This window comes from Heterodontus francisci, chromosome 4 (assembly GCF_036365525.1).
Source record: "Heterodontus francisci isolate sHetFra1 chromosome 4, sHetFra1.hap1, whole genome shotgun sequence".
In the NCBI taxonomy this organism is placed as follows: domain Eukaryota; kingdom Metazoa; phylum Chordata; class Chondrichthyes; order Heterodontiformes; family Heterodontidae; genus Heterodontus; species Heterodontus francisci.
In genome coordinates this window covers 178,541,375-178,555,349 of record NC_090374.1, presented here as the reverse complement: position 1 = coordinate 178,555,349, position 13,975 = coordinate 178,541,375, and positions in this window count along the sequence as shown.

Below are 13,975 nucleotides of genomic sequence, written 5' to 3'. Positions count from 1 at the left end.
GTATGACGGGAGATTTGATTGATTGGGTAAATTGATTGGGTAAATAGAATATAAGTATGACAGTAAATAAACAGTGGGAAACATTGAAAGAAACAATTCAAAATGTTCAACAAAAATAGATTCCATTAAAAAAACAAAAACTCAACAAGAAAGATTAATCCATGGTTTACTGAAGCAGTTCAGGATAGTATTAAATTAAAAGAAGAGACTTATAATGTCACAAGGAACAGCAGTAAGCCTGGGGATTGGGAGTGCTTTAGAAACTAGTGAAGGGAGACCACAAAGTTGATAAAAAGGGAAAAAATAGAATATAGTAAACTAGACAGGAATATAAAAGCAGGTTTAAGAGCTTTTACAAGTCTATAAAGAGGAGGGTAGTCAAAATAAACATTGGTCCCTTGGAGTATGAGACAGGAAAAATTATCATAGGGAATGAGGAAATAGCAGAGATGTTGAGCAAATATTTTTTGTCAGTCTCCATAGTAGAAGACACATGTACCAGAAATAGAGGGTAACCAAGGGGTAAATAAGAGTGAGGAACTTAAGGTAATTAATATCAGCAGAGAAAAAGTATTGCAGAAACTTAAGGAACTAAAATGTGACAAATCCCCAGGACTGATGGCCTACATCGTAGGTTCTAAAAGAGGTAGCTACAGAGATAGTGGATGCACTGATAATTTTCCAAAATTCCCTAGATTCTAGAACAGTTCCAGTGGATTGGAAGTTAGCAAATGTAACACAGCTATTCAAGAATGGAGGGAGAGCGCAAACAGGGAACTACAGGCCAGTTAGCTTGGCATCAGTCATCGTGAAAATGCTGGAATTTGTTATTATTGCTGAAAAAAGAAACATGCTGTTGAAGCTTTTCGTCCTGCACGCATCAGGACAGATGTAAGAATGCCAAATATCAAAGGGAGCAACAACTTATGCTGCATGAGAAAAGGGGGTTGATTGGTTGGCAAGTCACTCTGATTGGTCGAGGCATTGCCATGGAGAATGCACCAGTAAACTATTGTCCCCCACACTTTGTTTTAGTTCAATAAAGGGCAATGTCTAGGCATGTCCCTTTTCCCTGCAGAGGACAGGTCCCTGTGTATGAATATCTGTAGCTTCCAGCAAGCTCACATTGCAAGCCTGACTGATAATCTTGAATTGGTTGTTAGTGTGATTCTTAGCTCACTTGGGATTGTTCACTAAGTGCTGTCCAATCGCAGAATCACATCTAACATTAGACATTGTGTTCTGAGTTTTGCAAATATGAGCTGGTTGAGTATGGTCAGCACTCTGCCTATTACGAACAGCCGAAGGGGCGGGCTGTTTGAGACGATCCACTAGTTGTTGGGACGTAGAGCCTACATACCTGGCATCGCAGTGGCACTGGAATTCATATACCACATTACTCATTTGTGTGATAGGCAGAATGTCTTTTTTGCTTGATGGCAGCATCCCGTTAGTGGAAAATACCACTTGTGTTGCTACTGCATGGTAGCAGTGTGAAATGGCGAGCTTCACCTGTTGCTCAAATATTTGAGATACCTTACCCTTCCAGAATAATTTGAGGTAGACTAGGCACCTTTCAGGCCCAAAAGTGCCAGACTTAAGCCTAGTCGTGAGAATGTGCAGGATGCCCCTTCGGCTGTTTGCAACAGGCGGAGTACTGACAACTCAACCAGCCCATAATTGCAAAACTCAGGACACAATGGCTAACGTTAGATGTGATTCCGTGATTGGACAGCATTTACTGAACAATCTTGAGTGTGCTAAGAATTGCACTAACAAACAACTTAAGATTATTAGGCAACATGGCTCACCTATGCTTGCTAGAAGCTACATATATTCATATACAGTGACCTGCCCTCTGCAGGCAAAAGGAGCATGTCCAGGCATTGTGCCTTTTCTGAATTAAAAAAAAGTGTGGGGACAATAATTTCCAGGTACATTCTCCATGGCAACGCTTCAACCAATCAGAGTCGACTTGCCAACCAATCAGCACCCTTTTCTCATGCAGCATAAATTGTTGCTGCCTTTGAAATTTGGCATTCTTGTGTCTGTACTGACGAGCGAAAGACGAAAAGCATCGACAGCATGTCTCTTTTTTCAGCAATACTCAAGTTCTGTACTTCCAAGCGACAATCTATTATTAAGGCAGTCTGAACAATGTACTTAGAAAATCATGGCAAGATCAAACTAAGTCAACATGGTTTTACGAAAGGAAAGTCGTGTTTGACAAATTTATTAGAATTTTTTGAGGATGTAACTAATAGGGTAGATAAAGGGAAACCAGCAGATATAGTATACTTGGATTTCCAAAAAGCATTTGATAAGGTGCCACACAAAAGGCTAATACGCAAGATATGGGTGCATGGAAGTGGGGGTAATATATTAGGATGGATAGAGTATTGGTTAACGGACAGGAAGCAAAGAGTAGGGGCAAACGGGGCAATTTCAAGTTTCCTGTCTGTAACTGGTGGAGCTCCACAAGGATCAGTGCTAGGGTCTCAGCTATTTACAATCTATTTTAATGACTTAGATGAAGAGACTGAGAGTAATGTATCTAAGTTTTCTGATAATAGAAAGTTAGGTAGGACTGTATGCTGTGAGGAGGACACAAAGAGGCTGCAAAGATATATAGACAGGTTATGTGGATGGGTAACAAGATGGCAGATGGATTATGATGTGGGGAAGTGTGAGGTTATTCACTTTGGTAATACGAATAGAAAATCATATTTCATAAAAGGCATGAAACTTCTAAATGTGGATGCTCAGAGAGACTTAGATGTACTCGTACAAGGAATGCATAAAGTTAGCATGCATGTTCAGTAAGCAATTAGGAAGACAAATGGCGTATTGGTCTTTATTGCAAGGGGGTTGGAGTACAAGAATAAGGAAGTCTTGCTACAATTATACAGGGCTTTGGTGAGACCACACCTGGAGTACTGTGCACAGTTTTGGTTTCCATATTTAAGGAAGGATATACTTGCATGGGAGGCGGTACAGCAAAGTTTCACTAGATTGGTTCCCGGGATGAGAGGGTTGTCCTATGGTCAGAGGCTGAATACATTGGGTCTATTCACTCTGAAGTTTAGAAGAATGAGAGGTGATCTCATTGAAACATACAAGATTTTGATGAAACTTGACAGGGTAGACCCTGAGAGGTGATTTTCCCTGCTTGGGGAATCTAAAACACGGCTGATCAGGATAAAGCGCCGATCATTTAAGACTGATGGGGAGAGACTTCTTCACTCAAAAGTTTGGAAATCTTTGGAATTCTCTACCCCAGAGGACTGTGGATGCTCCATCGTTGAATATATTTTAAGGCTGAGTTAGACAGATTTTTGGTCTCTCCGGGAATCAAGGGATATGGAGAGCAGGTGGGAAAGTGGAGTTGAGGCCGAAGATTAGCCATCATTGTATTGAATGGCGGAGCAGGCTCGAGGGGCCGTATGGTCTACTGCTCCGATTTCTTATGTCCTTATGAATTGTCAGCCTTAATTTATTGGGTAGGCTTGAACCAAAGTCCTTCTGGCTTAGAGGCCAATGTGCTACAACTGAGCCCAGCCTGACAGCTTACTTATAATTCACTTGACCACTCTGTGCAAAGAATTTCATGATATCACTCTTAATTTACCGATTTAAATCCATGATATCTTGTCCAACAATTACAATTTAATTTAATTTAATATTCTGTGTTTACTTTTTCCGTTCTGTAACTCATATACTCTAAAATTATCTCTCAGACACCATTCCAGGCTGGAAAGCCCAAGTCACTCCTCATGACTCAGACATTTAACATGAAAGATTGGCCAAGTGGGTCTTCTTTGTACTACTTCAAGAACTTGAACGTCTCCCTTATGTTTTGGCAACCAAAAGTGGATATAGTAATCAAGGTGTGGTCTGACTGGAGCACTGTGCAATTTGGTCATAACTTCCTGTGAATTGCATTCCACTGTTTAGGCTATGTAATTTAACCTTGTATTGGCTTTGTTAATCATTAAAATTTCATTTCATCTAGCAGATTGTGAAGTTTCTACTCTATAAGCGAAGAAGAAACAGAAAATCACTTTTGAGCTTATAATCTTGCAGACCTCTATCACATCATCACTTCTCAACTCCAACGTAAAAAAACTCTCATGTCTCTCATCATAACTGTAACAATTCATCCCTCGTGTCATTCCAGTGAATGTATGCTTCGCCTTTTCATAGCTTTGATATCCTTTCTATAATGGGGCAGCTGGAAATAATCTTTCAACTGTGGCATTACAGTCTTTAAAGATAGCTTTAAAATGTAGTGACATATGTCATGCTGAAGACAATGCATAATTTAGGTAGTTCGGTTTCAATATAATTCTATAATGTCAACATACAGATAGCCCTTAGTAAATAATGAGGGCTCTGATAGTTTATAGCAGATTGTAATCTGATTAGGTGTGGGGTTGGTAATACTGCATGACCCCACTACTAACTTTTAAGAATATTTGTAAAATAAGAATAAAGTATAATTGTGTTTTATCCAATGAAATGATTGTTGCACACATTGCCTCCTTGTTTTTATATTTTATTCCTCTAGATACAAAACCAAGGATTCCTTTCGCCTATGTTGCAGGCTTATCTACATCCGTTGGCACCTTTAATAACTTATGTATCCTCTTCTCCATTAAAAATCTTGCACTTTGACCATTCTTCTTTCACTCTGTGTAGCTTTCCAGTAGTTCTGCATGTTCTGTGGTTTTAATAGTATTTTCACTTGCAATGCTGATGTTCAGATCCCCCTACCTCCATGTCGATGGTTTACTTTCCCTTACTGAATGGTGTCTGTGAGGTGATTTTCGATGTACATGATAGTTAAGGAACAAAAAAATAAACCCAAAATATTACATAAATAAATTGCAATTGTCGGACAAGATATCATGGATTCAAACTGCTAAATTGAGAGTGATATCAGGAAATTCATTGCACAGAGTGATCAAGTAAACAAGAAAGTGTAAGACTGGCGTCAGTGGTCGCACACTGACCTCGAAGTCAGAAGGACATCAGTTCAAGCCCCACTCAGGACTTGAGCAATAAATTAAGGCTGACAATTCAGTAAGGAAAGGAAAAGTAAAAGCTACTAACTAGAAGCACTGCAAATTCTACCTGTCAATTGTAAAACAAGAACTAGCAATAGAAAAGGGATAGATGGAAAATAGAGAAGGAAAAAGACAAAGATGCGGAGAGTAAAAGATAAAACATAAAGGTGAGGATAAAGAATACATTAATGTCACTTTTATATTGTATTAAAGAATGCCTTCTCAGTTCCATTTTTACAATGATGCAAATGAGAACAAGGTTTCCACTGCCTGATTCTTCTTCTTTGGCCTCCTTATCTCGAGAGACAATGGGTAAGCGCCTGGAGGTGGTCAGTGGTTTGTGGAGCAGCGCCTGGAGTAGCTATAACGGCCAATTCTAGAGTGACAGACTCTTCCACAGGTGCTGCAGATAAATTTGTTTGTCGGGGCTGTTACACAGTTGGCTCTCCCCTTGCGCTTCTGTCTTTTTTCCTGCCAACTGCTAAGTCTCTTCGACTCGCCACACTTTAGCCCTGCCTTTATGGCTGCCCGCCATCTCTGGCAATCTCTGGCAACTGACTCCCACGACTTGTGATCAATGTCACGGGACTTCATGTCGCGTTTGCAGACGTCTTTAAAGTGGAGATATGGACGGCCGGTGGGTCTGATACCAGTGACGAGCTCGCTGTTCAATGTGTCCTTGGGGATCCTGCCATCTTCCATGTGGCTCACATGGCCAAGCCATCTCAAGTGCCGCTGGCTCAGTAGGGTGTATATGCTGGGGATGTTGGCCGGCTTGAGGACTTCTGTGTTGGAGATACGGTCCTGCCACCTGATGCCAGGATTCTCCGGAGGCAGCGAAGATGGAATGAATTGAGACATCGTTCCTGGCTGACATACGTTGTCCAGGCCTCGCTGCCGTAGAGCAAGGAACTGAGGACACAAGCTTGATACACTCAGACTTTTGTGTTCGTGTGAGTGCGCCATTTTCCCACACTCTCTTGGCCTAATTATACTATTGTGAAGCTGCAGAAGGTATAGCCACACACATGGTATTCAAAACACTTGCATGTGCAGCTGCTCAATGGCCTTCATTGGCAATGTGATGTTTAATAATGATTTTTTTTAAATCACAGTGATAAATGTAGTCCAGACTTACTGGGTTTCCATATTCTTTGATAAGTAGGTGGAGTTGCAGTCCCCATAACCTCAGTAAAATTTCCAAAATCCCAATTATTAAAAATGTAATTTTGCTTATTCAGTCACAAACCAGTGGTCCTGATGACAGTCTTTGCCAAGATTAGGCTTAACCTTGTATCTTCTTCATCGGCTGCTTTTATGTTAAAGTTATATTTCGTTTATATTAAAATTATATTTTATATTATATTTTGTCCATGCTGACAATAGCATCCATTCCACGTAGGCTCCTGATAGTGCATCTGTTACAGTTTGGACTTTTTCCAACACCATTTTCTTCTGCAAATAGCCTGACAACAGTTGCCATGTGAAATAATAAAAATGGTCAAAGAGGTGGGCTTGAAGAGAGGTCCTAAAGGAGGAGAGGGAGGTGGAGAAGTTTCAGTAGGGAATTCCAGGGTGTGGGGTCTTTAGTTGAAGGCAGAGCTGCCAACAATGGGGTGAAGGAAGGAGAATGCACAACAGACCAGTGTCACAGAAACAGAAAGTCTGGGGGATGGGTATTCAAGGGCTAAAGGGAGTTACGGAAGATAAAGAAGGGCAAGGTCATGAATGTATTAAACACAATGATGAGAATTTTAAAGCACAGGCTTTGGGAGACTGGGAGTCAAGAAGGACAGGAATGATGGGTGATCAGGTTTTGGTGTGGGCAAAGTCCCAATCTTCTCTTTGCTGATCTACTTAGACTCCCAATATCTCCAGTTTAAAATTCTCATACTTGTATTTAAATTCCCCCATGGCCTCCCCCCTCATATCTGTGTAATCTCCTCGAGCCCTTGAGCCTCCTGCTCCCTCCACCCACCACCTCCACCCTCTATCCCGCCACAATCTCTGTTTCTATAACTCAGGCCTCATTACAAATCCCAATCCCAATACCTTTGCCCACCCTTGGCAGCTTTGGTGCCAGCCACATACACCTCACACTCTGCAATTTATGACCCTCCCTGAAACTCATTTCATTAACCAATCTTTTAGTCACACCTTCACATATTTCCTTCTTAACCTCGGCATTCATATTTGTCGAATTATATATTTTCCTGTTTAAATTTAGGTTGGCGTGATATTTCCCAAAGTTCTTTTTGGCTAAGTTCCCCTCCTTCCTTGCCATGGTTTAGGACTCTCTAACATATACAACTTATATCTTTGTAGGTTTTTCTGTTAAATAGGTGGAACGCAGTAAGTTGCTCACATCTGATTTATGCTTGATGTTGTATAATTGATCAACCTTTCATAGTCCATTGAAGAAATTTGGATATTTCGGTCTCAAGTTTGGGTTTTCAATTAACACGTGACCTAGTTAAATTGTTTAACATGATTAAAGGATTTCCTCTGGTGAGGGTGTCCTGAACAAGGGGGCCTTTTAGCTCATTTAGACAGGATACAGAAAATGGTTAAAAAATAAAAGCCCATGGGATCCAGGGAAATGCAGCAAGGTGAATACAAAATTGGCTCAGTGGCAGGAAACAAAGGATAATTGTTGACGGATGCTTTTGCGACTGGAGGGCTGTTTCCAGTGGCATTCCACAGGGCTCAGTACTGGGACCCCTGTTTTTTGTGGTATATATTAACTATCTGGACGTTAATGTAGGGGGCATGGTCAAGAAGTTTGCAGACGACAGAAAAATTGGCCGTGTGGTTGATAGCGAGGAGGATAGCTGTAGACTGCAGCAAGATATCGATGGACTGGTCAAGTGGGCAGAAAAGTGGCAAATGGAATTCAACCCGGAGAAGTGTAAAGTGATGCATTTGGGGAGGTCAAACAAGGAAAAGGAATACATGAGTAATGGAAAATACTGAGAGGTGTAGAGGAAGTGAGGGACCTCGGAATGGATGTCCACAGATCCCTGAAGGTAGCAGGACAGGTCAATAAAGTGGTTAAGAAGGCATATGGAATCCTTTCCTTTATTAGCCGAGGTATAGAATATAAGAGCAGGGAGGTTATGTTGGAACTGTATAAATTATTGGTTAGGCCACAGCTTGAGTACTGTGTGCAGTTCTGGTCACCTCATTGCAGAAAGGATGTAATTGCACTCGACAGGGAACAGAGGAGATTTACAAGGATGTTGCCAGGACTGGAAAAATGCAGCAATGAGGAAAGATTGGATAGGCTGAGGTTATTCTCCTTAGAACAGAGAATGCTGAAGGGAGATCTGATTGAAATGTACAAAATTGTGAGGGGCCTGGATAGAGTGGGTGTGAAGGGCTTAGTTATCTTAGCAGAGAAGTCAATGACTAGGGGGCATAGATTTAAAGTGATTAGCAGAAGGATCAGAGGTGAGATGAGGAAAATGTTTTTCACCCAAAGGGTGGTGGGGGTCTGGAGCTCAATGCCTTAAAGGGTAGTAGAGGCAGAAACCCTCAACTCACTTAAAAGGTGTCTGGATATGCACCTCAAGTGCTGTAACATGCAGGGCTACGAACCAAATGCTGGAAGGTGGGATTAAACTGGGTGGCTCATTTTTCAGCCTCTTTCTGTGCTGTAAACTTTCTATGATTCTATGAAAATCTAGGAAATACTAGAAAATTTAGAGGATACAGGAAAGCACAATCCAAGTCTGGAAGCACTGACTGAGTTCCTTTAATAATAAAGTAGCTGTTGGAAAGACAGTGATGCAAATAGTTCACATTCCTGAGGCACTGCCAATAAACACAGAGCAAAATACTTTCCTCAATGTGAACTTCAAATAGATGCAAAGGATATAGAGTGAAACTAAAAAACAATTCCATAACAATACAAAAGGAATTGCAAAAACATCTGGGAAATAAATGGCTGATAATTTTAGACAAACGATGCTGATAAATAGCTGGACTTCAATATTACGTTAAGGAAAAGTAAAACATAATAGAGTGCAAATATCCAGTTTTGTGAGGTAAATACATGGCTGGTGGCATGGTACAGGATATAAGGATTCAAATTCCTTTAAAATTGGGAACAGTTCAGGGGCACGAGCAAATAAACTGGTGGGAAGGCCTACACCTGAAAGGAGTTGGAACCAATATCCTTACAGGGATGTTAACTACATCTGTGAGGGAGGATTTAAATCAGTATGACAGAGGGAGAGGAAAGGCAAGGATGTAAAATCAGCAGTTTTGGAGGCAAAGCAAGTTTTCGAGCACAGAGGATAAGGTGGTAGAAACTATGAAAGGTCAAGCTGATAGAAATAGTTAAAGAAATTAGGCTAGGAGAAGGCAAAATAAAAAATCCGGAACCAAATAAAAATCTCTGCATATTTAAACACAAACTATTTTGAACAAAACTGGGGCACTTGAATCAGTGAGTAAAATGTAAAATCACGACTTATAGCAAAGGAAGGATGGGAAATGGTATTATTTAGAAACAATGGACAGAATTTTACCAGCCCCTTGTGCAGGCTGGGAGGTGGGAAGGCTGTCAAAATGGTGTGGAAATGTATCCGGGGTGGGGGTGGGGGGAATGCCCAATAGTTTCCTGTCGTCATGCCATTTTGTCAGCAGCAGGAAAGCTGGCAGATGTGCCACCCACCAGGAGCCCAATTGAGCCAGATATGTGGCCAATTAAGGGCCTCTTCCCGCCACCATAGGCACCTTGCCAGCGGCAGGGAGTCCCGCTACCTCATGGGGAGATCGTCCAGTGCGACCTGCCAGCCTCCCAGCAGGCTCTGGAAGGAGGGGGAGCCTTCCTTTTTGGGTACTCCATTGTCCATGGAGGGGCCGCCCGGTGGCAATGACTGTCCCTGCAGCAACGGCACTGCCTGTCTTCAGCGACAACCACGCCACCCCCCCCCCCCACCAACCAACAAGCCCCAGCATCCCTCAAACCCACTTACCTGTCCGAGGGCGCACATCCATTGATGCGCCCTCATCCTCCAGGTGCAGCCCCCCAGCCATGGCCACTGCTAGCGATGGCGCTGCTGAGGCTGGCTGCTGAGTTGCCAGTCTTCTGATTGGGTTGGCAGCTGTTGGGGGCAGCCCGCCGTCCCCGGTGGCGGCCACTTAATTGGCCACCGCTGGGACGATGCCTCTCTGGGTTCCATCCCCAGCCTAAGTGGGAGGGAGGGGGGTGGGGTCACCTCCTGTTGCGGGACATCAACGATCCCAGTAAAATTCAACCCAATTTCAAAGCACTATGACACGAGAATTTAAACAGAGATCTGGTCCAAACAGGTTCCTTTAGGACTGAACTGAGAAATAACAAGAGATCAGTCACACTATAGGAGATATCTTATAGAATGTGAAATTGTAAAAATGAAACTGAGGATAAAACTGTAGGCAAATTAGAGACGCACACTTGAACAATAGAATTATAATTGTAGGACTTTTATAATTATTAATAAATGTCCTTCAATTATAATTATATTATTAACACAAAGGGAAAGGTTTGTGGTGCAAGAAAGGGTGGTTTATTTTCGCAATGTGTTCAGGAATTCTTTTTCAGTTAATATGTTATTATTGCAACAAGGAAACGTTCATTTCTTAACCTAATTTTGGGTAATGAAGCAGAACAAGTAGGTGACCTAAAAGTAGATGAAGATCTTGGAAATAGGGACCACAATATAATTAGGGTCAATGAGAGAAAACAGTCAAGAGAAAGGGTATTTGTCCATCAAAAAGCAAATTATAGCAAGAGAAAAATGTACCGTGCCCAGATTATATGAAAGGGGAAATTAGCAACTCGAACCAGGAGTCGGCAATGGGAAATATTTAAACAGAAGGTGGAAAGGGTAAAAATCGTGTATATTCCAATAAGGAAAAAGGGAGTGTCTCAAAGGTTGGGGTCCCCTGCAGTATGTCAGTAAATTATGGTCTATCCAATCAACATTTTGCAAAAATTATCTGAACCAATATACTAGTTGCTGAATATAACATTACGTTAGATTAGATTAGATTAGATTAGAGATACAGCACTGAAACAGGCCCTTCGGCCCACCGAGTCTGTGCCGAACATCAACCACCCACTTATACTAATCCTACACTAATCCCATATTCCTACCAAACACCCCCACCTATCCCTATATTTCCCTACCACCTACCTATACTAGTGACAATTTATAATGGCCAATTTACCTATCAACCTGCAAGTCTTTTGGCTTGTGGGAGGAAACCGGAGCACCCGGAGAAAACCCACGCAGACACAGGGAGAACTTGCAAACTCCACACAGGCAGTACCCGGAATCGAACCCGGGTCCCTGGAGCTGTGAGGCTGCAGTGCTAACCACTGCGCCACTGTGTCGCCCTTAGAATAGTAAAATAACACTACTAAAATTATACAAGAATAAAATCTTGCAGATGTTGGAAATCTGAAATAAAAACAGAAAATACTGAAAATGCTCAGGTCTGGCATCTCTGGAGTGAGAAACTTGGTTAACGTCACAGATTGATGACCCTTCATCAGAACTCCAGTCCCACTAACTTCGGAGTCAAGATTGGAACATGCTTAAGTATTGGAACAACCCCAGTGGACCAAGGAGAATATCCCTAATCCCCAACAAAAAATGGAAATGTTGACCTTCCAAGTTGGGACACAAAAACACAAGAAATAGGAGCAGAAGTAGACCATATGACCCATTGAGCCTGCTCCGCCATTAAATATGATGATGGCTGATCTTGGGCTTCAATTCACTTTCCTGCCCGCTCCCCATATCCCTTGATTCCCTGTGAGTCCAAAAATCTATCTATCCCAGCCTTCAATGTATTCAATGATGGAGCATCCACAACCCTCTGGGGTAGAGAATTTCAAAGATTCACAACCCTTTTGAGTGTAATTTCTCCTCATCTCAGTCCTGAATGATTGGCCCCTGATCCTGAGACTGTGTCCCCATGTTCTAGATTCCCAACCAGCGGAAACAATCTCTCAGCATCTACCTATCAAGCCCTTTCAGAATCTTGTATGTCTCAATTAGATCGCCTCTCATTCTTCTAAACTTCAGAGAATATCGGCCCAATTTACTCAGCCTCACATTATAGGCCAGCCCCCTCATCCCAGGGACCAATTTAGTAAATCTTCGCTGCACCGCCTCCAGTGGAAGTATATTCTTTCTTAAATGTGGAGACTAAAACTGCATACAGTATTCCAGGTGCAGTCTCACCGAAGCCCTGAACAGTTTTAGTAAGGCTTCTTTATTCCTGTACTCCAATCCCCTTGCAATAAAGGCCAACATGCCATTTGCCTTCCTAATGTCCTGCTGCACCTGCATATTAACTTTGTGCATTCCTTGTATGAGTACCCCCAAGTCTTTCTGAACTCAACACATAGCAGCTTCACACCTTTTAAAAAATATTCTGCTTTTCTATTTTTATGCCAAAGTAAACAACTTCACGCTTCCCTACATTATACTCCATTTGCCATCTTGTTACCCACTCATTTAGCCTGTGTATATCTCTTTGCAGCCTTTCTATGTCCTCCACGCAGCCTACCTTTCCACCAAGCTTTGTATCATCAGCAAACTTAGATACATTACTCTCTGTCTCTTCATCCAAGTCATTAATATAGGGTGTAAATAGCTGAGGCCCCAGCATTGATCCTTGCAGCACCCCACTATTCACTGCCTGCCAACTTGAAAATGCCCCATTTATGCCCATTTTCTGCTTCCTGTCTGTTAGCCATTAATCATCTATCCAGTTGGCATCTTTTGTTATGAAGGTGCCCCATACTTAAAACGTTTTGAGGACTTGTGTTAAAGATTATGGACATTGGTTCATTTGGAAAATTGAAAAGATTCCATGGATGTGTTTTTTTTTTACAAGGGTCACTGGGAGGAAACTTGAGGTTTTGTTTGAAAACAGACCTTTAATGGATGTCTCATGCCTTCAGCTAAATAAACAACAGAAGCCTTGGTGACTGAGGAGAGTTGTTTACAGAGAAGTAATACGTCAAGATTTATGATGGTCAAGAGTTGGTTTCACTTTTGGGATACTATTTTGGTTCAGTTGGGGTGTGGACTGTTTTTCAGGCAGTTGGATTTCAGCCTGCCAAGAGAGGAGCACCCAGCTCACCTCTTTCCTCTTGTCTCTGAGAAACCCTGCATATCCTGTGTGATAACTGAAACCCCTGATGCCGCATTTCTCCTGGAAAGCATACCAGGTTAATTCTCGACATCTCCAGAACAAACTGCTTCTGAAAAGATCCCAGCGACCAGTCTCCGTGTACCTGGACGCCAGACCAAAGGACAACTGATATCCTTCCATATCTTCTCCTTTTCCTTCAAGAATTAACAAGTATTTGGCCAAAGTATTTTTTTTTGTCTTTTTGTAAAGTGAATCTCTGCAGAAAAAACTTATTTATTTTTTTCTTCAACCAGTGTGTGTATGTGTGTGTTGGGTCTTGAAGGGAATATATATATTTACATTCATATTTCAAACTGTGTTAATGCTTTGCATCTTTACTGGATAAGTCTTGTTTTATAATAAACTGATAATTTTGGTGTTTATTAAAGAATCCTGGTTGATGTATTTTATTCTGAAATAAAAAGCCGTATCGGTAACTGGGTAATCATTTAAATATATGTTGTGACCTGTGGAGAAGTGGAACTAGAGGAAGACAGTGCACTCCTCCTGCTTCGGTTATAACACTTTGAACTCAATAGTAAAGGATGCCATCCAGCTCAAGCACATCAAGATGTGCATATCCCACATCATATGTCACGTGTGGGATTAAACTAACCTGAATATTGGGCCAAGCAGAAGTGATGTGAAGCTCAAAAGAAATGAAGAAAGTGAGAAGTGTTTAGCCAGGTATCAACAATTGTTTTGTGCCA